Genomic DNA, 26,056 nt, shown 5'->3' on the forward strand with positions numbered 1-26,056 from the left:
TAGAAGCATTTGCATTCCCTGATAACATTATAGGTTTATTAGGAGGAGGTATGAGGGATCAGCGATGAAAACGGGTGGGATCCTCTCTGATAATTTCTGTTTTAAGCAGAGGAACCGGGCAAGAGTGTCTTCTTTCCCCTTTGTTATTTGCACTATGTTTAGAACCATTGGCAAAGAAAATGAGACTCATAAATTCAAGTATATAATTGGTATGGTAGTAAAGAAGAACTGTCTCTCTTTCCAGATGATATTTTATATCTGATAAACCAAAAAAGAATATTTCAGTTTGTGGAACATTTTAAGGCCGTTTCAAATCTTTTCAGGGTACAAAATTTAATGAATCTAAAACAAAGGTGATGGCTGTAAATTATGTACCCACCCACGAATTGGTTCAGCAATATCCGTATTTATGGGGACATGATAAAATGAAGTACTTAAGAGTATGGATTAAAAAGGATTTTGATGTAACAGCTAAGGATATGTGGGAGGAGACTAAAAAGGTAATATAAAAACTGAGAAATTGAAGCTCTGTTATATGGATATTAAGATGCAAGTAGTTAAACTTTTTTAGGCCATTTAGTTTTATATACAGGTCAGACATATTTTTATTAACCAGAAGAGAAGTTGTGGATAGCAGTTAATAAATCTATCCCTTCAAATTGGGTAATCCCCAAACAGCCTTGTTCAACTGAAGAATCCGCTTATCCCACTTGACATCTTCCCTTCCCAGATAAAATCATTCAGCTCTTCATTAATTGCTGTCCACAACTTCTCCTCTGGTTGATAAAAATATGTCTGACCTGTATATAAACTAAAGGGACTAAAATTAGAAAGTTGCGTCTCTAGAACAGGCGGACATTTAATGGCTTTTTTTTTTTTTGGAATAGGATTAGCTCTACTTTGTGTACTTCTGAGAGTCTGACTAACTGAATGGCTTTACTGTTCAGTAGTTGCTGTAGAACAAGGAGCGAGAACCACATCTAGTGTCTTGGAGTGTGGGAAATGAACTGGAAAGTAAAAACTTTTGTGCCTTGAGTAAAATATCTCTTAACAGTTTGTCTGAAGTTAAAAGATGCCATATGATCGGATTCAAACTGAATGACTCCTCCTATTAGACGGACCTATATCCCTGCCTAAAGTCATCCATTACTTATCCTGTCACATGCTGTCATTGATAAGAAATGCCTTTCTTGATTGGGAGGTTCCTGTAGTTATTTATTTATTGTCTTTGTCTGTTGTTGCTTCTATTGAAGCTTTCACTAATATTAAACCTAGTTTAATATCTGTACAGAAGCTAGGATTCAGATGGAAAGGTGCTTAACTAATATTTTAGGACTAGAGTAGTGAAACATCTGATATTTTCACATTTGTCTTTTCTTCCATATCCAAATGAACTGTGGATAGTACCAATTCAGTAGGTGAATCTTAAAACCTCATAGTAAAGCCTACGTTTTGAAGTGTGCATGCTTGCATAGGAACATGTGGATAGTTCAACTGCTGTTTCACCAACAGACAGCAGGACAGGGGAGATTTTGCTGAAAGCTGTATTCAATGAACAGTAATTGCTGCTCTTTCTGTACTGTTGTGCAACCTTAGAGTTAGCATATATAGGAGTCTGTGTGTGTGTGTGTGTGTGTGTGTGTGTGTGTGTGTGTGTGTGTGTGTGTGTGTGTGTGTGTGTGTATATATATATATATATATATATATATATATATATATATATATATATATATATACACACACACACACACACAAGGGGAGATGCAAAAAATGCTTTTGTTGCTGTTTGCTAAAAGAGGCTTTCAATAAATATTTTTTGCACCCTTGTCCATAAGGGGAAATGTCACCAGAGAGATAATGATGAATCCACTTGCATTACACAGTTGGAGTGACAGCTTTCCTAAAACTAGCATCCACAGTAACCTTGTTTGCCATATGAGCTAGTCTGGCTATTTTCTGTTTTTAAGGGAATATCCCTCATTCCCTGGGCTAAATCAATATTTGTTTTAGTAATGTTCCCCTGGTACTGCACTTTAAGGAAATTAAACCTCATACTCCTTAGGGTAATATATTTATGAATCCGAGACTCTGTTTCCTTAAGATTTGGAAGGGGGTCTGCTTGAATATATTGACCCCTAATGTACCAGTGACACTCTACCATAGATGATCTTTCTGCTACGCTATAGACCATCATAGTACATTGCAGTATGAATGTACTAATTACTTACATGTTCTTCAGTTGTCTGCATACTTTGGTTTCCTCTGTCTCAAAAACATGCCTGGTATATTATCATGGAAGGTTGTAGTAGACCGAATTCTATAGGGAGGCTATGCCCTGTGCATTACCTCTAGGATCATTCCGACCAAGAGGAGGTGAATAAATGTAGTTACCTTTCTTTAGAGTTGCTGCTGTCTTGGAGCAAGTGTGTGTGTGTGTGTGTGTGTGTGTGTGTGTGTGTGTGTGTGCATACAGTGCATATGTATGTATATACATGCGTGCGCACACACACACACACACACACACACACACACACACACACACACACACACACACACACGTATATGAATGTTTGTCTTCTGCACTGCCAAACCCCAAAGTATAATTTCTTATCCGTATATAGAGACAGTCAGATGAGGGTAGTGAGACATTCTGGTCAGTATGTAGGTCACTGGTAGCATTAACGTCTATTTAATTAAGAAGACCCTTTGCAAGGGTGCTTAGAGATGCTGTCTGTTTAGGCCCCTTAGAAGTAGCTCAGTCTGGGACAACTGGATCTACTACAGGAAGCTCCCTTGTTTTGGCTGTTTGACATTATATAAAATCTCGCCAGTTTCTTTGAAGCAGGTGTCTGTTAATTGTGGCTATAATGAAAGATCTGAAAAAAATATTCACAATCATTTTGGCTTGTGGTAGCTTCAGCAGCTTAGCATATTTTATTTGACAGAATGGTTGCTTTAGGTAAAGCAAACTGCATTAGCAAGCATATTTTGAAGTTCCTTTCTTAACCAGGACTTTGAAACCATGATTTCTGAAAACAAAGTGATTGATCTTAACAGACAACAGGAATAAACATCTTTGTCTGAATTCCTGATATTAATAGCCAAGAGTATGTTATTAAAAGGATGTCGCCTCATTGCACAAACTTTGCCTGCATTATTCATGAAAGTTGCATTGCATGCAAAACCTACATACAGTAGTGTTTCTGCCTGTTAAACTCTTTCTTACTCTGTTTAATAGCTTAAACTTACAAGAACGTAAATAATTGGTTGTCTCTCCAAAAAGCAGCATATCTTAACAAAGATAACAGATGTGATTAGCACATGGATCTAAAGTAGAAACTCCTGAAAGTGGGTTAAAGTTACTGTCACTTAGATGTTTATAAAAGCTTTAACATTAAATGAAAGTTCAAAGAACTTTTATCTTTGAGGTGAGGCTGCCTCTCAGACTGAATAAGACCCCCGATGGTCCAGCAAACTTGTCACAATCTAGAGTTGTTGTAAAATTAACATAGTTTACACCCTAAAAACAATTCCACACTCCCCACCATCACCTACACACACACACACACACACACACACACACACACACACACACACACACACACACACACACACACACACACACAGTGCTGCGTGGAACAGGTCTAGGTCTCATTTTACTTTAAGGTTAAACAATCTCATTGGAATGAAAGGTGATTTCCATGTTAACTTTAGTAGGAATGTTATGTAGCCATAATTCATGATACTGCCACCAGTTAGTAAATGTCACCTAAATTACTTTATATAGGGAGATAAAACAGTGCCCAGATTAAAAACGAGAAGTCAGATGTTTTTGTATGTGATACCAGCTGTGAGAAACATTCTGGTAAGCATGCAGGCATTCTTTTCAAAGGAAGAGTAGTGACAGAGTATGTGAAAGCACAGAAAATATGAAACCGTATTTAAGCATAAAGGTATTTTTAGGCCAGAAATTATAACCGCCTGTTTACACAGGGTAGGGTGTATGACAAATATTAATATAAAAGTGTTTAGATTTATAACCGGCATTCAGAATGACAGAAAAGTTGTTCCTATACTTACACTTTATGATGTGTCATGTGATAATGTGCATGCTATTTATTTTTGTACACTATAAACCTACTAAATCTAATTGTCTATTACTGTCATAATCCACTTATATTATTAATATTTTGAACATTTTCAGAACATTGCTGTCTTTTGAATACCTTTATACAAGGTGCATATGTGTGCTTTATATTGACTTATTTATTTATTTTATTTGTTTTGCTGGCTGGGTTCAAATGCGCTTTAGAAAACTGGTCATTGACGTGACTGCACTGTCTCTATTTTAAGGTATGCTGAAGGTTTTAATAAACATGGTATCTGTGCTGAACCAAATGTTTTTATTGGAAGGAAATTTTAGCAGTCCATTTGCAGCACTGCAAACAAGTCTCAGTAATGCAAAAACAAATGTAATACACAAGGAGAGTGGAAATGTGTGGTGGTGAACATAGTTTTAACTCCTTTGATTGCATTGCCTTTTAATTCATCCTCTCAGATGGACCTCTGGAAGTTTGACTTGCCAATGACAACATCCTGATTTTTTGACAAAATCTGGTTATATCTTCCACAATTCCAGTTCAAACAAGTGTTCAGATTGGTAACCATTTAAAATCTCACAACCCACATTGCCGATTCGACAGTCTCAAGACTTCATTAGGGAGCTGTTTGTTTCTCCCTGCAACCATAAGGGTTATTAAAGAAAAGTAAAATTTTCACTGTTCAGTACAAACTAATCTTTATATTAGTATTCATTAGATTATAAGTCTTAAAACTGGATTTCAAGTCACAATAAACACAAAAAATATTAATTGTTGCAATGGTTTGTAAACAACTTACAGTATCTCTGTAAACACTTAAGCTGCCAGTGTGCTGTGAGCAGAACTTTGCTTATCCAGCTGTGAGCTTTCATATGAAGCTAAACAGCTCTGTCAGTAGAAATACACAATATCGGAACAATATTCAATATCATTTTAGCTGCATTAAACAAGGGCAAAGTATTGGTGCAGTTGCGCTGTCCATGTATTTTTTTTTGTTTAAGATGAAAGCCTTCAATAACTTGTCACCTGACGCTGAAATTAATGTAATTATGAAGAGACAATGATAGCAACCTACAGGTGTTAGTAGGATGTGACCAGAGAAACATTTGGAGGGGTCACCTGAGTTAGTCATGTTAAGTGCTCCATTCCATCATTAAGGAATGTGTTAAGGAAATCCCATGAAGGGAGTCTGGCATGGGCCATTTTTGAAATGCAAACATTAAAGTATTTGGCTCAAAAGAGTAGACACTAAGGATGCTTAAGATGTTCTTTGTGTTTCACTGTTGCAGTTCTGACTTGTGGGATTTCCTGCCATGAAAGCCTTTGGCTGACCCAACTATCTGAGAAAATAATTTCCTCTTCCTAAGGCTGGAGGACGCCCTAACCAGCGTCAGTATGCTTGGGTATATAGGGAGCCAGCATACATCATGAAATCGGTCTTTTCTTGCCATCGGAGCCAGAAGCAGTGTTTCAGTGCATCCGTTGGTCTGCACCAGAAAGAAGTCGTCGGAAAGATAAGTACCCCGTTACTCTTTCTTTTTTTACTAAATAGCACCAGTGGCAAAGTAGATGAAGCAGAGGCAGACAATATTTTGCAAAACACTTATTTACACAGACTCCACTAAAAGCACAGTAAATAAAATAAGGTAAATCCACTTACCATAGACATAATATTAGCGCTTTTGTACGGTATTACCAGCCTTCTTCAGATATTTTGACTTACATGTGATAAAAGTTTGTATGTATCACATGTTGAATTTAAAGTGATACAAAGTTGCAACATATGTATTGACCTCTGGAGTAGTAATATGCATGTGCACACTGACGCCATTAATTCTTTATCCTCAAGAATTATTATACTTTAATTAAAACCAAATTAAAAATAAGATATAAAATAGTATAATATACTATAATTGCTGTATGTTAATAACAAGCTTTGTGACCAATTCTAAAAATGTTTAGAACTGTTCATATTTGGTTAAAAGCCAGTAGTCAGCTATCCTAAGCCTTCATTTTAAGTAAACTAGAAATAGAAATAATGTCATTAAGACCTGGTGGAGCAGATGCGTTTAAGATTGTCTGCCACCAAAGTTCATGCTGTTCCAATAGGATAATCCACTGCTGCTATTTGGTAAGTTCAATTTGGTTAACTCCTTTCTTTTGCTTTAAATTCATGTCGGGTAAAGTAAATAATTGTCTCCACTGTGGTAAGTAACTCCCACACAAGAGACTTTGCTCGCTTTGTGTCACCTGCTTAAGCCTGGGTCATGGCATCCCTAGTTGCTGCTTTTGCTCCCTCCTCAACTCTAGGACGAGCAGATATAGGGCTGAGATTTTAGCTAGATTCCTTAGTCTTGAATCTTCTCATCTGTGTCTGATGGCATCTGGAAGTTGAGCAGCCTAGGTGTAAGAGGGGAAAAAGAAGAGACCAAAGCTTAGCCCTTGGATGACCACTATATTCTCTGTCTGTTTTTCCCTCTAAGCTTGTGATTGTTGAAGGTGAGGCACCTTCGTAGCCCCTTTCTGTGTCTGAGGTGGTGCTGCAGGCCTCTGAGACTCATTTGGTGTCCAACATGCTGTCGGGTCCCTCTACTTTTGCACAGGCCTTTGCTTTCACATCAGTTGGGTCAGTGGCTGCTCAGCAGACCTCCACTTCCAAAGAGTGCTCTCTTCCCGGTGATGCTTCTTTGTGGCTTTGGCCTACACTAGTTCATCTTTGTTTGAGAGAGACTGGAGTCAGGATTTTGGATGTCTCTAGGCCCAAGGCCAAAGTAACACTTAAGTACTGTGGCAGGACCTTTGCCTAGGCCTAAAGGCTCTCTTTCTCAGGGATGCCAACAGGACTTAGACTAGCTGAAGACTTGATCTCCACAGTTAGGTCAAAACAAGCACCTGGGGATGCTTCTCCAGGTAAAAGGAAAAGGGACCCTACTTTTGAAGCTTTCCCAGACCCTTTTGAATTTGATGAGGAATCAGACCTAGAGGAGTCTGGTTCTGAAGAAGGACCCTCCCTCACTTCTTTTGAGCATCCAGATTCTAAGGAGAACCTGGCCTCAGGTCCCCCCCCCCCCCAGAGGATACCATCTTTGGAGAAGCTCTTCACGCTATGTGGGAACATTTTCAATGTGAATCACAGGAATACTCTTAGTCAAAAAAGAGAATTGGGGAATTCTTGGATCTGCCAGAATGCAAACCTCTTGCCATTCCACCCATTTTAGAGGTGGTTGAGGATGTCTTCCAGGATTCCTCTTTGAATCCTGACTCTCTTCCCCCCAGACCCTCGTAAACCAGACCAGTTCTATTGGGTGCAGGATTCCCAAAAATACCTTTTCAAAAATCGGTCAGCTGATCCAGAGATGGTCACGCCAGGACCCAAAGGGACTACAGCCAGTTCCTCTAGAAACCCTTTACCTACAGATAAAGAGAGCAGGACCCTTGATAGATTTGGGGAAAATGTATATACATCAGCTACCCTTGCAATGAGAGCTTTCAACTGTCAATTTCACATGATTAAATATCAGCAAACCATTCTGGATCAGTTTTAAAACAAAAGGTCTCTTCACTATATGATGCTGTTAAGGCTTCTAGCCAGGCAGCTGCCACAGGTTCAGTTATTAGAAAACATGCGTGGCTTTGGGAGCAATCTTTTTCTGACCATGTTAAATCTAATCTTTCTGATGCTTCCCTGGACAAGGAATTCCTCTTTGGACCAAAAGCTTAGGCTGTTCTTAAAAAGATGGAAGACCAAGCTAAGTCTATGTAGACTGAAAGACTTCCTCCAAGTTTGGTCTCCTAGGATTGGCAGGAACATCCCCCACTAAACACTGTTCTTTTCCCTCCCAACCTAGAGGTAGACAAAGGAAAACCCAGCGGGAAAGGATTCATGAGCAGCAGCAACAGCTGCAGAGACCCAGACAGTGGATCTCAGAAACTTCTAGGCAAGGAAGTTTTAGACTCCAGGCTTCTGCCAGAGAGAAACAATGCCCCCCCCCCCCACAAGACTAAGAGGAAGGCTGTCCATATTGAAACAAAACTGGACTCTCATCACTTCAGACAAGTGGTTTCTAGACATTATTTCAAATGTTTACAAACTAATTTTCAAAAGAGCCTTTAAAACACTCAGGCTAGCCAAATATTCCTCATAATCTAAAAGCAGAGGCCCTTACACAAATCTAGATTCTTTATCCTTGGGGATCTGTAGAACCTGTTCTAGAAGAGCAAAAAGCAAAGGGTTCTACTCCAGGTTATTCCTGGTTCCCAAAAAAGAAGGCTCTTGGGTGTCCTATCTTAAACCAGTCCAACTTCAATCAGTTTCTCCTGGTTCCAAAATTCAAAATGTTGTCTCTTCAAAAACTCTTACCCATGATAGCCCCATGGGCCTTCCATTACTCTGGATTTAAAAGTTGCCTACCTGCACATCCCAATTCAAAAATTACACAGAAGCTTTCTTCACTTCAGAGCAGTTTCCAGTCCCCATCAATTTTCAGCACTGCCCTTTGGCTTGTCTACTGTTCCAAAGGTTTTCTACAAGTGCTTAGCCCCTACAATTGCCTTCTGCAGGACTAGAGGGGTCCAAATATACCCCTACTTGGGCAATTGCCTGATACAGGCCACAGATCTGTCAAAGTTTTGTAAGGATGTGATGTTTATCCAAGACTTCCTGTCCTCCCTGGGCTTCTAAAAAAATCTGAAAAAATCAAACATTGTTCCAACCAACAGGATAGTATTCGTAGGGGCACTCCTGTATTCTTCACTTCACTTCAAAAATCCTTCCTTCCCCCAAACAAAGTCTCCTTTTTGATCCAATACTTTTTAAGAATCCAGCTGAAACAATCCAGCTCAGCCAGAGAGTTTCTTCGAACACTAGAATACATTTGTGTCTTTCATCCTTATGGTTCCCCTGGTGAGGCTGCACATGAGGAAACTTTAGTGATGCCTCAAAAATGTATGGTTTTAGCACTCTCAGTCCCTAGAGACAGAGATGCAGCTGATCCCTTGTCTCAAAAAAGAGTTTGCTTGGTGGATACAGGCTTGTGCCCAAAATCGGGGCCTTCCATTCAGATAAACTCCCCAGGGTCAAACCCTCACTACAAATGCATCAGAGGCAGCCTGGAGTGCTCACTTTCAACACCTCCAATCCCAAGGAAAGTGAGAGGGTCAGTTCAAGGACAGGCACATGAACTGGAAAGAGCTTATGGCAGTGCAAAAAGGCCTGATGGCTTTCAAGGAGAAATGCGAACCAGGGGTACTGTTGGTCAAAACAGACAACACCACAGTCATGTACAGTACATAAACAGGCAGGGGGGAACCCACTCTTACCCTGTATGCCATCTAGTGATGCAAGTTTGGGGAACTTCTCTCTGGGGTTGCACCTCCTGGCACAATAACTTCCAGGGACTCAGAATACTCTAGCAGATTACCTCAGCAGAAACTTGATGGACCCCCATGAATGGCATCCCATCTTTGGACAATGCTGAGAAAAATTTCCAGATGGAGGAGTCCCATAGATAGACCTCTTCACCATCAAGGAAAATGCCCAACTGGAAAAATTCTCTTCCAGGATCAAACAGAAATCAGCCTAGAGAATGAACGCCTTCTCCTCTCCTTTGACTTGCCTCTTCATTTATGCATTCCTTCCCTTACCCCTACTACCCCAAGTGCTTCTAATGATAAAGTAAGAGGGCTCAAGGGCAATACTGATAGCCCTAGACTAGCCCAGGCAGCACTGGTATCCTCTGCTTCTTGAACTAACCAACCAGAGTCCATGGCTGTTGCCTCAGAGAGTTGACCTTCTCTCTCAAGGGGAAGAATTGTGCACCCCATGGACATTCTCAAGGAATCCAGAAGGCCTAGCACTAGGAAATCATATCCAGCTAAGTGGAAAATATTTTTCATCTGGTTCCAGCAGCAGCACCACAATCCTGATTCAGCCTAGATTGATACCATTCTAGATTACCTGGCTAGTCTGATTGATGAGGGCCTTTCCTACTTCTCCATTAGAATTCTTCCATCTGCCATTTCGGCCTATATACCTGCCCTGCCTCCTGTCTTTTCCCGTCCCCTAAGATAATTTGTAAAGGGGAGTCATCCACATCAGACTGCTCAGGAACCAGCCTACACCTCCATGTGACCTTAACTTTGTTCTTGAAAAACTGACCTTGCCTCCTTGTGAACCTGCAGCATCTACACATGCTCCACTAAAGTTTCTAACTTGGGAAAACTGCCCTGCTTTTGGTCATCACCTTGGCCAGGAAGATCTCTGAACTGCAGGCTGTCGTGGCAGTGGTACCATTCCTCATTTTCCACCCAGACAGGGGTTCCTTCAGAACTAACCCTTTTTTCATGCCCAAGGTGGTCACCAACGCTTTTCTAAATTAAGCTTTTCTAAATTAAGCCATTCACCTGCCCGCATTCTTTCCCAACCCTTAAAACAAAGGGGAAAGAATACTTCATTCCTTTTGTATATGCATAGACAGCCCTGCTGCTATCTCGACAGAACAAGACCCTTGAGAAAATTTGACCAGCTTTTTGTGACCTTTACGTCTGGCTCTGAGTGAAAATCTCCTTATAAACACACTGCCTCAAAATGGGTCTCCCACTGACTTCCAAAATGGCTGCACATTGAGCAACAGCTTAATTCTAGCTCTTCCAGTGTGAAAGCATAAACTCAGCAAAAAAGGCTAGTATACTTGTGTTTATTGGTAAATTTCAGTAACTGGCTAGTAAGTGTACTGCCTGGATGCCAGACAAAAAGAAATGCAGAGGACCTGGAAAACAACAGCTACAAAACGTGGAGGAAGAAACACTAACTGGGGAAGTTCTGCAGCTGTTCAGCAAAAAGCAGTGCAACCTGCAGACATGAATTCCAGTAACCTATAGAAAGATGTAAGACAAGTGCACGTAGACCTGGTTAAAATAAATGAAACGCCGATGGTGTATATCAACACACAACAAAAGGCTGGAAACAATGTAAGGAAGCTTAAAACAAATATTCAGATTAGGTGACAAATTTGCAAAAATCAGAGGTCAAAATGAAGAATAAAAGACTGTCTGAATGCAAGACTGCTCAGGAAGAGATGTTTCAAAAATAATATAGTTAGAGGATAGAGCACATAGGGAAAACCCGAGATTTCCAGCTATACCAGAGAAGCTGGAAGGAACAGACTGCATTAATTTTATGAAAGCACAAATAAGCAACTGGACTGGTATTCCACAGCAGGAATTGTAAGGGCACACCATGTGTATGCTCCAAACCTTGCTATGAGAAAGCATCCTAGACCTTTAATAGTAAAGATGTAATCCTACCAGCAGGAGGAGTTGATTCTGACAAAACTGTGGCAGAAGGACAAAGTACTAAAAGTGAAAGACAGCAGTGTGTTTGTGGAGAATGATTGTACACCAGGCAGAAGAATCCACTTTATTCTACTATTCAGGGAATGTTGCGACATAGGTGTAAGATTCAAACTGCTTTGCCCAGCTGTCTTCAAAGTATTCTTCCCTGGAGGGACAAAATAATTCTTTGAAGTACGTGCTAAGGAGGAAATACAAAAGTTCTTTGCATGCTATAAAGTAAAGTTTTCATTGTGTAATGGGGATTGTAAACAGGTGCTTTTTTTCTTCCTCTCTCCTCTTTTTGTCTTGTTCAGTTTTAAGAAATGCAGGCAATGTAATGAAAGAAAAAATAATATGCTTTTTCCGCATTCTTGCATGGGGAAATGACAGGATTTAATTAAGGGTAAGCAAGTAAATGAAAAAAGAATATTGAATGCTATGTGGCTTTTTCCTAGCAAAAACATGTATGTTGGGTAGCAGTTCTGCAGCTGGTCTTCATGTTTCCACCAACACAATCTGATAGAGAAACTGGCTGCCTGGTTTTCATGTCTCCTTGGAAACGGTCCGATAGAGAAACTGGCTACAGGCTGGTGGAGAGTGATTGGCTGAAGGGGAAAAAACTGAGAAGAGAAATTGGCTAGGACATAATGTACTCTGAAAGCATTTGGGGGTTTTCACAGCTGGGGGAGCTATAACAAAAAGACAAAACCAATTAGCACTTAGTAGAAGCACAGGCTGTACCATGCAGCTTAGCATGTTTAACCTTTCTTTTAGCTTAACTTATGTCTGTAAGTGTGGCTGTCAGTTTGGGACTTTTGTACCTTTTAGGGTAAAACTCCAGTATTTGAAGATGTACGTAGCTGTGTCTGTTAGTATTAAGTTAATAGGTTTTAGGGGGGTGTTGGAGGGTGTTTTTTTTTTTTTTTTTTTTTTTTTTTTGAGGACTTACAATTTTTTTTTGTTTTGTTTTTTGAAAGACGTGGCATAGGCTCAAATGGATATGACAAGAAACAACTGTATAAAAGTTCAACCTGTCAAAACAGTGTATGCATGTAACACAAAAGCTGGAGCTAGACATTTAACAAAAAATGTATTATACGTAAAAGGTGGGAATAATAACTTTTTAATGCAATGATGCTTTCTGTAATGTCTATAAATGTCAACAGCACTGCAGATAAATACAAAAAAAGAGTAGTGAACTATGTTAATGTAGAGTGCAAATAGCTATGTTACAGGAGACACACTTTGTAAGAACTGAACATGTGAATTTGATAGAGAGGTTTTCAGGATGGCTATTTAGCAGAATAACTGGGACAAAAGAAAAGAGGAGTACTTGTATTAATTGCAGGAGGAGCTCCAATAATGATGGAGGATAAAAAAGATAGTAATGGCAGATTTGTAGTGCTATGGGACTACTGGCAAGGGAGGAGGATTGCACCGGCATATATTTATAGTCCACCTGAAACTGCTATAATGGAGCTTAAGAAAATTCTGGGAGAAAATAATTAGTTTTCAACAAGGAATATTACTTATAGATGGGGACTGGAATGTGATCAGTGAAGATGTGTCTGGAGGGCCCAGAGGGGAAAAGTATAACAAAGGAGGGTAGATTTTTGAAGAAACCTATAAAAATATTTAGCATGGAAGATATTAATTTAGTAATAGGAGTTTGGAGTGAATTTACACATTATTCCCCAAGATATAAAAACTGGGCTAGGCTACACATAATTTACATTTCACAGGAACATGTGCATTTAATTGAAGGTCTTGATACACACCCAGTAACTATTTCGGATAATGCTCCAATAATCAAAATAAAAACACGAGATAAAAATGTGACACTGGCTCTTTCCCACCTATCTGTTGAAAAGAGAGGAATTTAAGGATTGTGTAGTGGAGATTATTCAGGAGCTATTAGAGAGGATAGAAATGTCTTCTGAAAATATAGCTAGGGAGTGGGATAAAATTAAGGTGGAGCTTAAAATAGGGTAGAAATAAAAGAAATGGAGCCTTGGTTAAGAAGTAACAAGAATTATTTAGAGGGACTGACAAATGTTAAACTATTGCAGAATGGGGAGAATCTCACAAAAGGAAAGAGGATCAACTGCAGAATGCCAAGCAGAAAATAAAGGATTACCTCCATAATATGCATGAGTTTAGAAAGATTGCTGTTAAGCAACTGATTTTGATAGTAACAGTAGGGCAGTAAAACGTTTAGCACAAAAACTCAAGCAACAGAAAATAGAAAGGGCCGTCTCCAGGCTTGGGGAGCCTATAATAAGGAAGGTAACGAGATCCTGTCGAGGTATTAGAAATATTTCGGAAAGTCTGTGAAAGTGTGTATAAAGCAGACAAATGTGGAAATCAAGAAGAGATAAAAACAGAAATGATTATGGAAAAATTTAAATATGCCAAGGTTAAAGGTAGATGAGGCTCAATTACCAACATGTTGGCTAGGAGGAGATGAGATAAAAATTGTGATTGGTTAATCTACAGGAAAGTCCCCAGAAATAGATAGTATTCATGTGGCAGTTTGGAAGCTAGGAGGGAAAAACTGATAAAGATCTAGAAGGTTTTGTATAACAGTATTTTAAGTGAAGAACTACCATCATCCTAGAAGAAACCTGTAATACCTGAAGTGGGAGGTTGGCATAACCGTTAAGGTGTTTACCTTATAGACACAAGGTGCAGGCTTTGATTCTCACATGAGGTAATTGACTAGGCTTAAAATGGCCCCCAAGGGCAGCTAGCCTAGTACTAACCTATAAACCACAAATTTGTCCGAGGGGTTCCACCTGTGTCCCTCATTGACATGGGTGACATGTGCTGACTGAGGTTTCTTTTTGGGGATAAATTCTTGGCTAGGCTTGTAAGGGACCCAGGGCCATTAGCCTAGTAACCTCCTGTGGTAAAGATCTATCAGATCCGGCTTCATATAGGCCAATTTCATTACTAAACTATGATTATAAAGTGTTCATGTCTATAATGGGTAAAAGAATGACAAAAGTAATGCCAACATTAATAGATATGTATCATTGTGGTTTTTTTTTTTGGGGGGGGGGCAAACATTTGACAACTTTAACAGAATGATGATCCAGAAGGAAGCAGAGTGTAAGAAAATACCATTGTTGTTAGTGGGTCTTGACACATTTGATAGAGAAAGCTGGGACTTTATGAGCAGGGCAATGGAAGCATTTGCATTTCCTGAAAAAAAATTAAGGTTAATTAGGAAGATATATGAGTGATTGGATGTGAAAATTAAAGTGGGTGAGATCCTCTCTGATCATTTCTGCTTGAGCAGAGGAACCAGGTAGGGGTGTCCTCTTTCCTCTTTGGTATTTGCATTATATTTATAACCACTGGCAAAGAAAATAAGGGACTCAGAAATTCAAGGCTATAATTGGTATGGTAGTTAAGAAAAGCTGGCTCTATTTGTAGATAATATTATTTTATACCCGACAAAACCAGAAAGAGACATTACAGTGTGGTGGAACATTTTGAGACAGTTTCATATCTTTTCGGGGTACGAAATTAATGAAGCTAAAACAAAGGCAATAGCTGTAATATATGTACCCACACATGAATTGGTTCAGCAATATCCATATTTATGGGGCATGATAAAATGAAGTATTTAGAAGTATGGATTAAAAATGATTGTGGTGTGGCAGTTACGGGTATGTGGGAAGAGACTAAACAAAAAGATAAAGTTTCCATTTTCTCAGTTTTTGTATTATATGGATATGGATAATAATATACAAGCAGTCAAAATGTTTTTAGTCCCTTTAGTCTTGTTCACAGGTCAGACATATTTTTATCAACCAGAGGAGAAGTTGTAGATAGCAGTTGATAAAGAGCTGACTGACTTCACCCGGCAGGGGAAGATGGCTAGAGTCAAGTGGGATAAGCTGATTCTTCCAGTAGAACAGGCCAAATTGGGATTATCCAATTTGAAGGGGTATTTCAGAGCTACACATTTAAGGCTCCTATACATAGCACAAGAAGAAAACTATAAATCAAAGTGGAAAGGGATGATGTTGAAATGGGGAGAAGTTCAAAGGAGAGACTGGGATTTTGGATGCAGATCTTTAAAGAGAATAACAGTAATCCAAGACAATGTTATATTCATAAAGTAGCAGAAAGTATTCTAAGAACTAAGCCAACACAGGAATGAAGAAAAGGAGATCCTGCCAATAGAGATGACTGCAATTATGGGCATGGAAAATAGGCAAGAGGGGGCTGGAATTTATCAAAGAAAACCAGCAAAGGAACCAAGGTATTGGGAGCAAATAACTAGAGAGGGAAAGGTAATATAATGGGAAGAGGCCAAGAATTTATTTGGACTGCAGGTTAGAGATTGCCTTTCCTATCAAGGATTGATATCGGAGTATAGGTAAAGAGAGAGAAGTAGGGGGTCATAAATGAAAGATCGGCACTGGTAGAGTTTTTAGTGGAATCTAGAACAGAAGCTGCCATTAAAAAAGGAATAATTAGTAGAGCATATAAAATATTGCATGATGACTTATATGAATCAATCGGAGGAGGTTAGAAAATATTGGGAAGAGAGATTGTTTCTTTGTGAATTGCTTATCCAATGGGAGGATATATGTATGTCTCCCAAATATGGAACAAAATCTAGAAGATTTAGGATTTTTGCTTGGAAGTGTTTACATAGATATTTTTATACCCAAAGTAGACTCCAGAGAATTTTTCCTCAGGTAGACCGCAAATGTTGGAGGTGTGACAGAGAAGAAAGAGGTACTTGGGAACATATTTTCTGGGAGTGTTGTGCGTTGGTGGACTTTAGGCATTCTCTGCTGGATGCAGTCAGAGATGCTGGTTGGGTGGATTGGTGTGACGAGAAAGATGATTTTTTTCTGAGCTATGATAGAAAATCGGAATTGCCTAGACATGGTAAGGCCTTGCTGTATCTAATTTTGGTGGCTACCGAAAAAGCAATTACTAGAAAATGGAAATCAAAGTGTAAACCAACTATATTAGAAGTAGTGAGTATGATAATGGAGAAAAAAACAACTGGAATTGAGATCTTTAGAAAGGGGTAGGAGCAAACTACATAGGAAAAAAAATGGGAATTGTGGGAACAATATATACAGGGGAGGAATGAGGTTTAAAAGAAGGCAGGACTTAAATGAGCTATGTAATGTTTGACTGAAAATGATTGGGTGGATTGTAAGTGATGTATAATATTTGCAACTGGGACTGTTGGTGTGGTTTTCATTTATATAATTGTTTGATGTGAAGTTCTATCTCACCTCCATTCTCACTGATGGGTTCGGAGCTGATCTTCGGCTCCGGCTCCGACTCGGCCAAATGCAAAAGCTCTAGGTCTTCAACCAGCTCGTAGCCTACTCTCTATCCCATGATGCACTGGTGCTTCCCCCAGATCTTGTTTGCCGCTGCAACAGATCGGGGAGTACTACAACAGCTCTGGCCATTAAAACTTTGATATTTCATTTAAAAAACTGATAGTGTAGCTTGACAGTTAGTTTTCTAGTAGTTAGTTTTTCTTTCTCGTATTACTGTACTTACTTAGCTTTATAACTTAGAGTGTGTGTTTTTGCTAGTTGTTAGTGGCCGTTTTTTTCTAGGCCATTTTTTTCTACAACTCGTTTTAGTTAGAGGGTTGTTTAGTGATTTCTCCCTACCCTAGAGTGTGTTGAGCTTTAGCCCAGGTTTTTAGGGCAGTAGTTTTTCTAGTACTGTGTGTGTTTTTGTTACAGGTATTGTAGAAGTTAGAGCCCTGTTTTTTGTTAGGGCTATCTTATATAGTACTGTGTGTTTCCCCTACTAGTTAGGCATATAGTGTATTCTTTGCCATTGTTTAAGAGTTGCGTTGTAATTCAATTACAGTTAGAGATTAATAGTTTCTGCCATGTCTCAGCAAGAGAAAGCTAAATAGGTTCATAGATAGATTCATAGGTTCATAGATTAGTACTAAGCTAACTGCCCTTGTGAGCCATTTTAAGTTTAGCTAATTATCCCTTGTGAGACTCAAACCCCTGTACCTTGTGTTTGTAAGGCAAACACCTTAACCATTAGGCCACCCTCCCAAATATGGATTTAAAAAGTGTCCTACATGTGGACAAAAAATGTCGATAACAGATGGTCACATAGAATGTGTTTATTGTTTAGGTGAGGTCCACCTACAGGAGAACTGTGCAGTCTCTCATTTCTTTAGCTGTCGTGTTCTTCATGAATGTAGGAGCAAGCTAATAGCGAGGGGATTGTTGAAGCCCTCTTTCCAGGAATCTTTTTAGATAAGGACAAACCAGACAAGCCTTCAAAGTCCTCCAAGACTTTGTCTTCCAAATCGTCTTCTGGGTCGCAGTCAAAAAAGGGTTCATCGACCTCTAAACCAAGTCAGACTGCCACCTCGGCTCCATTGATTTTGGAAATGGGGGTTGTTGCTGTTTGTAGGAGCCAGTCCCCGATACTGGAGCCGGTAGCTCCTACTTTAAAATCTTCAATCGGTGTCCTCTTCTATAGCTTCTTCCCGGTCCTCAAGACTCTCTGATAAGGATGTGGACTGTGTGGTGCAGAGGCTTCTGCAGACACTGGCACTAGCAAAAATTTTGTTGGGGCCGACCCCTGAGGTTTCAGAACTGACTAGGACCCAGCCCATGACTTCTGTTCCTCCTGCAATTCGACCTGAGGTTTCAGAGCCAGAGTGTTCGGAGCTGATGATTGTGGAACTACCAGAGCCAAAACCCTCCTGGGGCTGTCCGTTCCAACTACTCTGACTTCTTTGGTGCCGACCTTGGAGTCTACGAGACGACACTTGCTGGTCGGGTCCGGAGAGGATAGTTGTACCGATCTGTCCCAACTTTGCCTCTTGGGGCCTCTGCTCAGGTGAGTTCAGCCCCTACCTCAGGCTCGGAGCCCACCACTTTGGTGCCGGGGAGACTCAGTTTCTACGGATCTAGAGGTCCCTTCGGATTGGAGCCGGGGGGGCCTTTGATGCCATAGGAAGAGTGTTGTCCCCTCTGGCACCACATCATTGGTACCAGCAACCTTCTCCCCTAAAGCACCTGTCTGCCTCTGCTTCACTGATCCCTCAAAAGCATAAAGACACAGAGCCTCAGATCGTCCCATTGGGTGAGCCCTGCTCTTCCGAGATCTCTCCAGAAGCTCCCACTGAGGAGGTTCCCAGGAAGAGGCTTTGCAAGAGGAAGCATCTGGACTCCCCACAGGAATCCATCACATTGGATACTGACTTAGATGAGTCAGAAGGGTCCCCACGGTCCCCCTCTGAAGATATTTTCTTCGGTGATATCTTGAAAATACTGAAACAGAGGGGTAGCTGGAAGCCCATTAACCCTACTGATCATGACTCAGTCCTCCTGAAGGCTTTCAGGTCTCAGCCCTCCACCTCTTGGGTGTCTCCACCTTTTGATGAACTGATGGACCTTGCTTCTCGAAAGGCATGGGAGTCCCCCGATACCTTGGAACCTGTCCCTCGGAGGCCTAATAAATTCATAATTTCAACCGATGACAACACTTTCCTTACCAAAGGAGTTACCCATTGATGGCTATGGTGGTGGCGGCAGCCACCAAAAAGGAGTTGTCGGAGTCCTCTAAATCTGTTCATCTTCCTAATAGGGATTCTAGGATTATGGACAGATACGGAAAGTGCATGTTTTGCTCTTTGATCCCTGAACTGTCTTACACATTTTACTAGACTACACAGAGATCTCCTTAAGGAGTTGGGAGATACTCGCTCTACAGGGTGCAGTAGCTGCGAGGGGTTAGAAATAAGGTAACTTCCCAGCTTGCTACCCTAAATTCCCTTATAAACTCTTCCATGCGTCTGGTTTCGTACGTGGCTGATGGAATGAGCAGGGCAGTGGGTTACAGGAATTGCACTTAGGAGACACTCCTGGATGTGCTTATGTTCCTTTACGGAGCTCTATAAGTCATCCTTTAACACCTCCTTTGATGGTTTGTCCCTCTTTGGACCGAAAGTGAAGGAAACGCTTACCAGGTGTGATCAAGAAGGAAAGACTCTGTGTGCTGTAGGAGTCTGTTTTTACACCCCTACCAGACCTTATCCCAAAGGTCGGAAAAGTGAGAAGATGTGGTTCCGTAAATCCCATGGAGCTTTCCTTGACACACGTGGTGAAACCCACTCTAGAGGCAGTGGAGGGGGTAATAATGGAAGACTATGTCCACGTGGCAGAGGAGGCCCGCAGAATCAGGATGACAGAGATCAGTTCTTTTGGAAAGCCCTATCAGTGTTCCTGAAAGGAGGCCCATCTGTCCATCTCTGGAGGCAGACGGGGGGGATGTTTATCTTTGTACCCAGACACCTGGCTAAAACTAACAAAAGACCACTGTGTACAAAGCATCAAATCCAGAGGACACTCTATTCCCTTTCCCAACCCCCCCCCCCCATGAGAAAAATCCCAGACGTTCCACCCAGTCACAGGAAACAATCAACCATAGAAATTGCAAGGTTGCTAGAAAGAGTCATCCAACCAGTCCCAGCAGACCAGAAAGGATCCGTAACTTACTCGAGGTTCTTTTTAGTTCCAAAAAAAAAAACTGGGGACTGAGGACCCATTTTGGATCTCAGCAGATTGAACAAATCTGTCAAAAAAACAAAGTTCCGGATTGTCATGCTACAGTCTATACTTCCTTTTCTAGCGAAAGGTAATTGGATGTGCTCAGTAGATCTGCAGGATGCATACTATCACATAAAAATGGCCAGACCTTCCAAGGACCATCTGCGCTTTCGGCTGGAAGCCAATCATTATCAGTTTTGAGCTCTGCCCTTTGGTCTCACTACAGCCCCCAGAGTGTTCATCAAATGCATGGCAGTAGTCACGGCTCACCTAAGACGTTTAGGATTCCAGGTGTTTCCATATCTAGATGACTGGCTCCTCACCGCCACCACCAAGCATCAACTCGTACAAGCAAGGTATACAACCTTAAATCTTTGCAGTCAACTGGGTATTACCATAAACTAAAAAATTCAAGCCAAGGAAACTGCACAAAAATACCAAGAAAATCCAACGTAATAGCAGTATACACGGAGATGGTAGCCTCTGAGTATTCCAAAACATTTATTGTAGCCACAAACGGAAAAAATTATACAACAGACCATGAACGCCTTATAAAGCTCATTACATGCATTTTCATCTATTCATTGACTTCATCAGATAGTTAATGAATCGGTCTATTTCACTAGTATGTATTATATATACACACACACAATCCTTAATTGTAGAGCCAATAGAATTCATTATCTCATTAAAATCCCGCTAATTTTTGTTAGGATGCCATTGTATACATCAAAAACCATTTGTGCAAAACTTAAATCTTGTATTTTTTACATTTTACTAGTTAAAAACTTTGTATGAATTAAAAAACGTTATTATAAAAGTTACTGTTAAAAAACTTTTATTAAAAACTTACTATTTAATAATGTTCCTTTTTCTAAGTAAATAAATGAATAAAATCCTTTCATTATTAAATTCCAGGCGCCATCTAGTGGCATAATTTAATATAGTTCCTCTACCTCACTCAAAGTTTTGCTGACCTTAGTTTTAACAATGGTAAAATGGAAATAAATTAATTTAACCCAGGCGTTTTTCCTGCCTCTGATGTTACTTGCCACCATAGTTCTCTAAATTCTACTCTTTCTTCCCAAGGGTCACCTCTAATATCCTGTGGAATTTGTTCTAATACCATAAACTTGTATTTGTATCCTGGGCATACTTTACTATGTTTGTATAAAGCATTACATTCTTTCTCTGTTGTTATTTCATACATGTGCTCATAAATCCTTCTCTTCAACATTCTCTCAGTTTTTCCTATATAGAAGGACCCACATTTTTCACAGATTGCCATGTAAATTATTCCCTTGGATTCACAGTTATAATACTCCGAACTGTAAATCCATCTTTTTCTACTTTCCAAATAAAAATTATTGTTGTTCATTATGTATGTACACTGACTACAATGCCCACATTTGTATGTACCAATTCTATTTCTGTTGATGTTAAATTTCTTTTTTTTTTCTTTTCTATGATGTTTCTTATATTTGGTGAATTCTTATAAATTATTTTTCTAGATATTTTGGTTAGGTTGTCTATATCTGAAAAAGCTACAAATTTCTCCCATTCCGTCAAAAATATATTTTTAATATAATTATTTACACCATTATATTCCAATATTAATTACCATAATATTATTATTAACATAAACTAGAAAAATCTGCCTTATCGCCATCCAAACATACCGTTTTTATAGGAGCAGATCTCAACACCGTCTGTATGAACGTAAAACTTCCACCAGAAAGAATTTGTGCCCTTTGACAACAAGTCCTGAACCTCATCTCAAAACAAAAAAGCCCCAGCTTCAACAGTGCTCAAAATATTAGGGACAATGGCGGCGGCAATCCTTGCCATTCCTTTCTGTCGAATGCATGGGTGTATAGTGCAATGGCTCCTATTCACACAGTGGTCCTTTCAAAAACTTCCAATGTCACAGCCGATTATAATAACAAATTCATGCAAGAAGGATCTTCACTGATGACTGACTTCTACTCAAGTAACAGTAGGGCAGTCTTTTGTTCTACCCACTCCTATTGCCACTGTGACAATGGATGCCTCCCTGATAGGGTGGGGGGGGCATTTTCAGGGAAGGACAGCCCAAGGCACATGGGAGAAACATGAAGCTCACCTGCATATTAATGTTCTAGAGATGAGAGCAGTACTACTAGCATTGCAGTCCTTTCAAGATTTTCTTCCTCTAGGGACTATTACAATACAGACGGACAACATGGCGGTAGTCTGGTACATAAGCAAGGAGGAACCAGATCCTGCCCCCTATGTCAAGAGGCCCTGAGAGTATGTCAGTGGGCAACATCCACCCAGCACCATCTGATAGCAATGCACATTCTGAGCAGATCCAATGTGATAGCAGACAAATTGAGCAGAGCAATTTTATTGCCTCATGAGTGGTCCCTGAAAGAAGAAGTAGCAGAAAGAATATTCCGCAGATGGGGCCAGCCTTGCTGCAATCTCTTTGCAACTGCCACCAACACCAAATGCAGCAACTACTTTGCCCTAATCCCCACTCTGGGGGAATGCCCCAAGGGATGCGCTCGTACACAGTTGGCCCCCAGGTCTCCTTTACGCTGTTCCCTTTGCCCTAATCACCACTCTGGGGGAATGCCCCAAGGGATGCGCTCGTACACAGTTGGCCCCCAGGTCTCCTTTACGCTGTTCCCCGGTTCCCTCTGATACCCAAATTCTTACAGAAAGCCAAGACTCTGGGAAGGACCATCATTCTAATAGCCCCTTATTGGCCTCGTCAGATTTGGTTCCCTTTCCTTCAGCTTCATCTACTGGAAGAACCATGGATCCTGGACCCAGTTCCAGATCTTCTGATTCATTCATCAGGGGCTCTTCATCCTGCACTTCATACCCTCAGATTGACAGCTTGGCTGCTCCAATTCAAAGAATAGCAAGGTTCCAGAATCTCTCACCTGCATCTCAGAACATCCTAACATCCTCTCATAAATCATCTACTAGGAAGTTTATACCTTAGTAAATGGAAAAGGTTTTCCATATGGGCATCCCAAAACCATGTTGACCCGTATTTGGCTTCAGTTGCATCCATTTTGAAGTTTCTGACCAAGCTTTTTAATGAAGGGGTGGCTGCAGCAACCATTAGGGTTCAATTAGCAGCAATTTCTAATTTTCATATTGGCGATCGGGGGACTTCTATCATGTCCCATAGACTCTCTAACGCCTTTCTTAAAGGTACTATCCATTTGAGACCACCTATTAGATCCCCAGCTACACCATGGAACCTAAAATTTTGTTCTTTCTCGAATCATCTTACCCCCTTTTGAACCGGCCTCCTCTTGCGACCTGAAATACTTATCATGGAAAACCATTTTTCTAGTAGCTATTACTTCTGCTCGAAGGGTTTCAGAATTCCATGCCTTGTCCATTAAACCCCCATACTTGATTTTTCACAATGATAGAGTCTCGCTAAGGACAAATCCGGCATTTTTACCTAAGGTTTGTTTGGTGACAAACCTCAACCAGACTATAGAATTACCTGTTTTTTTCACCAAATATACTAAGATGGAACATATGTTGCACGAGCTTGACGTCCATAGGCAACTTCAATTCTATTTAGGCAGGACTAAGGACATTAGAAAATCAGAACAGCTCTTTGTTTCCTTTTCAGATTCAAGAAGGGCAATACTGTGGTTAAAACCACGTTGTCAAAATGGTTATCAGATTGCATTTCCTTTACATATAGCTCTGTGCACATGCCATTAAATCATAAGGTAAAGGCCCACTCAACTAGAGCTGTTTCCACAACTTCAGCCTTTCTGGCTAAGCTACCCATAGATTCCATTTGTGCAGCAGCCACATGGTCTACACCTCATACCTTTATCACTTATTACAAATTGGATAGGGCCTCCAGGGACAGGGCCTTCTTTGGTTCCACGGTTCTGAGGAATATAGTTCTGTGAGTCACCCAAGAAAGATTGTGCATGGGATGTTAACCCATCAGTGAGAATGAAGGCAAGATAGAATAACTTCACATAAAGAAGTTATGTACTCACCATAACATTCCATGTGAGTTGTTCATCTCGCCTTCATTCTTGCGTCCCACCCACCAGTCCCCCTACCAAGAATTTCTTGAGGACCAGGAAGTTGAGACAAATCTTGGTAATATTTAGTCCTTATCTACTTATTCTCATTTTTCTTACCGGGGTATTTACCTGTCCGTATAGTTGGCTGCAAACAAGATCTGAGGGAAGCACCAGTGCATCATGGGGTAGGGAGTAGGCCATGAGCTGGTTGAAGACCTCGAGCTTTTGCATTTGGCCGAGTTGGAGCCGAGGATTGGCTCTGAACCCATCAGTGAGAATGAAGGCGAGATGAACAACTCACATGGAACATTATTGTGAGTACCTAACTTCTTTATTGCTTATGTCGTAAGTGGTGGTTTAATAAAGATATTTCAAAGGGGGGACAGGAACTGAATAATTTATGTAATGTTGCTTAGGTTATTATATGTATTAATATGTGTGAAGTATGTTTAATGTTAATTTAATACAATTTGATTACTTCTGTATAAAAGTAAATTTGCTATGTCACAAGTGATGATTCAATAAAGGTGTTAAAAATGGATATCCCACTGTATCTCTCTTTGTTACAGCCTTCATGGGAAAAAAAAAACACCTGAGGCTGTCGGGTCACACTCCACTAGGGTGCTGCATCCTCTGCTACCTTCTTGAAAGGAGTCCCCACTAAGGACATCCTAGAAGCTGCCACCTGGTCATCTGTGCATACCACTTAGCAGCCTTTTCTAGGTCCAGAGCAGGACTTGCCACTCCTGTCTTGCAGGGCTTCCTCTCCTCTCCCTAATCTCCTTCCTTCTTTTCAGCTTTGGGAATCCTCCCACAAGTCAGAACTGCAACAGTGAAACACAAAGAACATAGTACAGTTGTGTACAATTGCCATAAATGTAGATGTTCGAGTGTATTCACTGTTGCAGTCTTCTTTCCCTCCCTCCTCCCCCTTAGTCTACTAGGTATTCTGCTTATAACCTCTTTTTTAGCCCAGAGAACCTCTCTTGGTTTCTCTTCCTGCAGGGTTTCTCACCCTCAGTTTTCTACTGCTCACTTGGAGTGCCTTCCTGGTAGGGGACAAGATAAAAACTGATTTCATGATGCAGGCAGGCTCCCTATGCACTATGGTAAGTGTACACAACTGTACTCTGTCTGTAGATGGCTTTGTGAGGCATCTCCTAGAGCACTGTACCTTGTCTATAAAGATGGGGGGGGGGGCATGTCTGGAGATAGATTTAGAACAAATGCTAAAGAAGTGAGTCCCAGCAGTCCATCCTGAATGATTTAATTAAAATGGAGTAATAGTACCAGACAGATCTCCAGACTGCACACTTTGTGCGCCAACATTCCTTATCTTGCCTTTCATAGAGAGAGGGTCTTAACTGAGGATCAGAACATTCTTTGTCTAATGTTGAGACTGAGCTTAGCCTGATTCAATCCACTGACCTTCCTCTACTGTGCAGGGAATATACTGAGGGTGATGCTTGCTATATTATCTATATGTTTACAGACAATTTAGGTAGTATGTGGAGATGACTAAGGATTTTAAGAGAGAGAGGGAGTTGGCTATTTGTGTCTTGTGCCTCCCAGAATGTAAGGTAAAAGGTAACTAAACTGTGTTTGCTTACTTGTGATTAGATTGCGTAGCCGTTATTTACCAGAAGTACTGGAAGTAATTCCCAGAATTACCTAAAGCTCGTTATGCAAGAACTATCTTTGCTTCTGCATCACATTCTTAGATGACATTCTTAGATGACATCTTCACAGCCGTGATGGTCCTGAACTGAGTATCACATTGGACATGGCCTCTAGGTCCAGGCCCTCATTTGAAGCCACAGAGATGAGGAGTATGTACCTGTAGATCAGCACCTAGAATATTTACCTAGTAGCTGTGTTCTGGAGATTAATGAAGACCAAATGTTACTTGGGCATATGTGAAAAGATATGCTACATCTGCATGGAAAATTCAGTTTTTGTTAACCAACCCCCCCCCCCCCCCACTGAA

General features: G+C 40.5%; 1 protein-coding gene across 3 annotated transcripts in view; it reads left to right on the forward strand.

Moving 5' to 3' along the window:
* METTL21A (methyltransferase 21A, HSPA lysine) overlaps positions 1–26,056 on the forward strand; it is a 155,594-nt gene that overhangs the window by 34,739 nt on the left and 94,799 nt on the right. The gene's annotated exons all lie outside the window — the stretch shown is intronic.

This window comes from Protopterus annectens, chromosome 2.part0, assembly GCF_019279795.1.
Source record: "Protopterus annectens isolate FY-2018-M chromosome 2.part0, PAN1.0, whole genome shotgun sequence".
NCBI classification, from domain to species: domain Eukaryota; kingdom Metazoa; phylum Chordata; order Ceratodontiformes; family Protopteridae; genus Protopterus; species Protopterus annectens.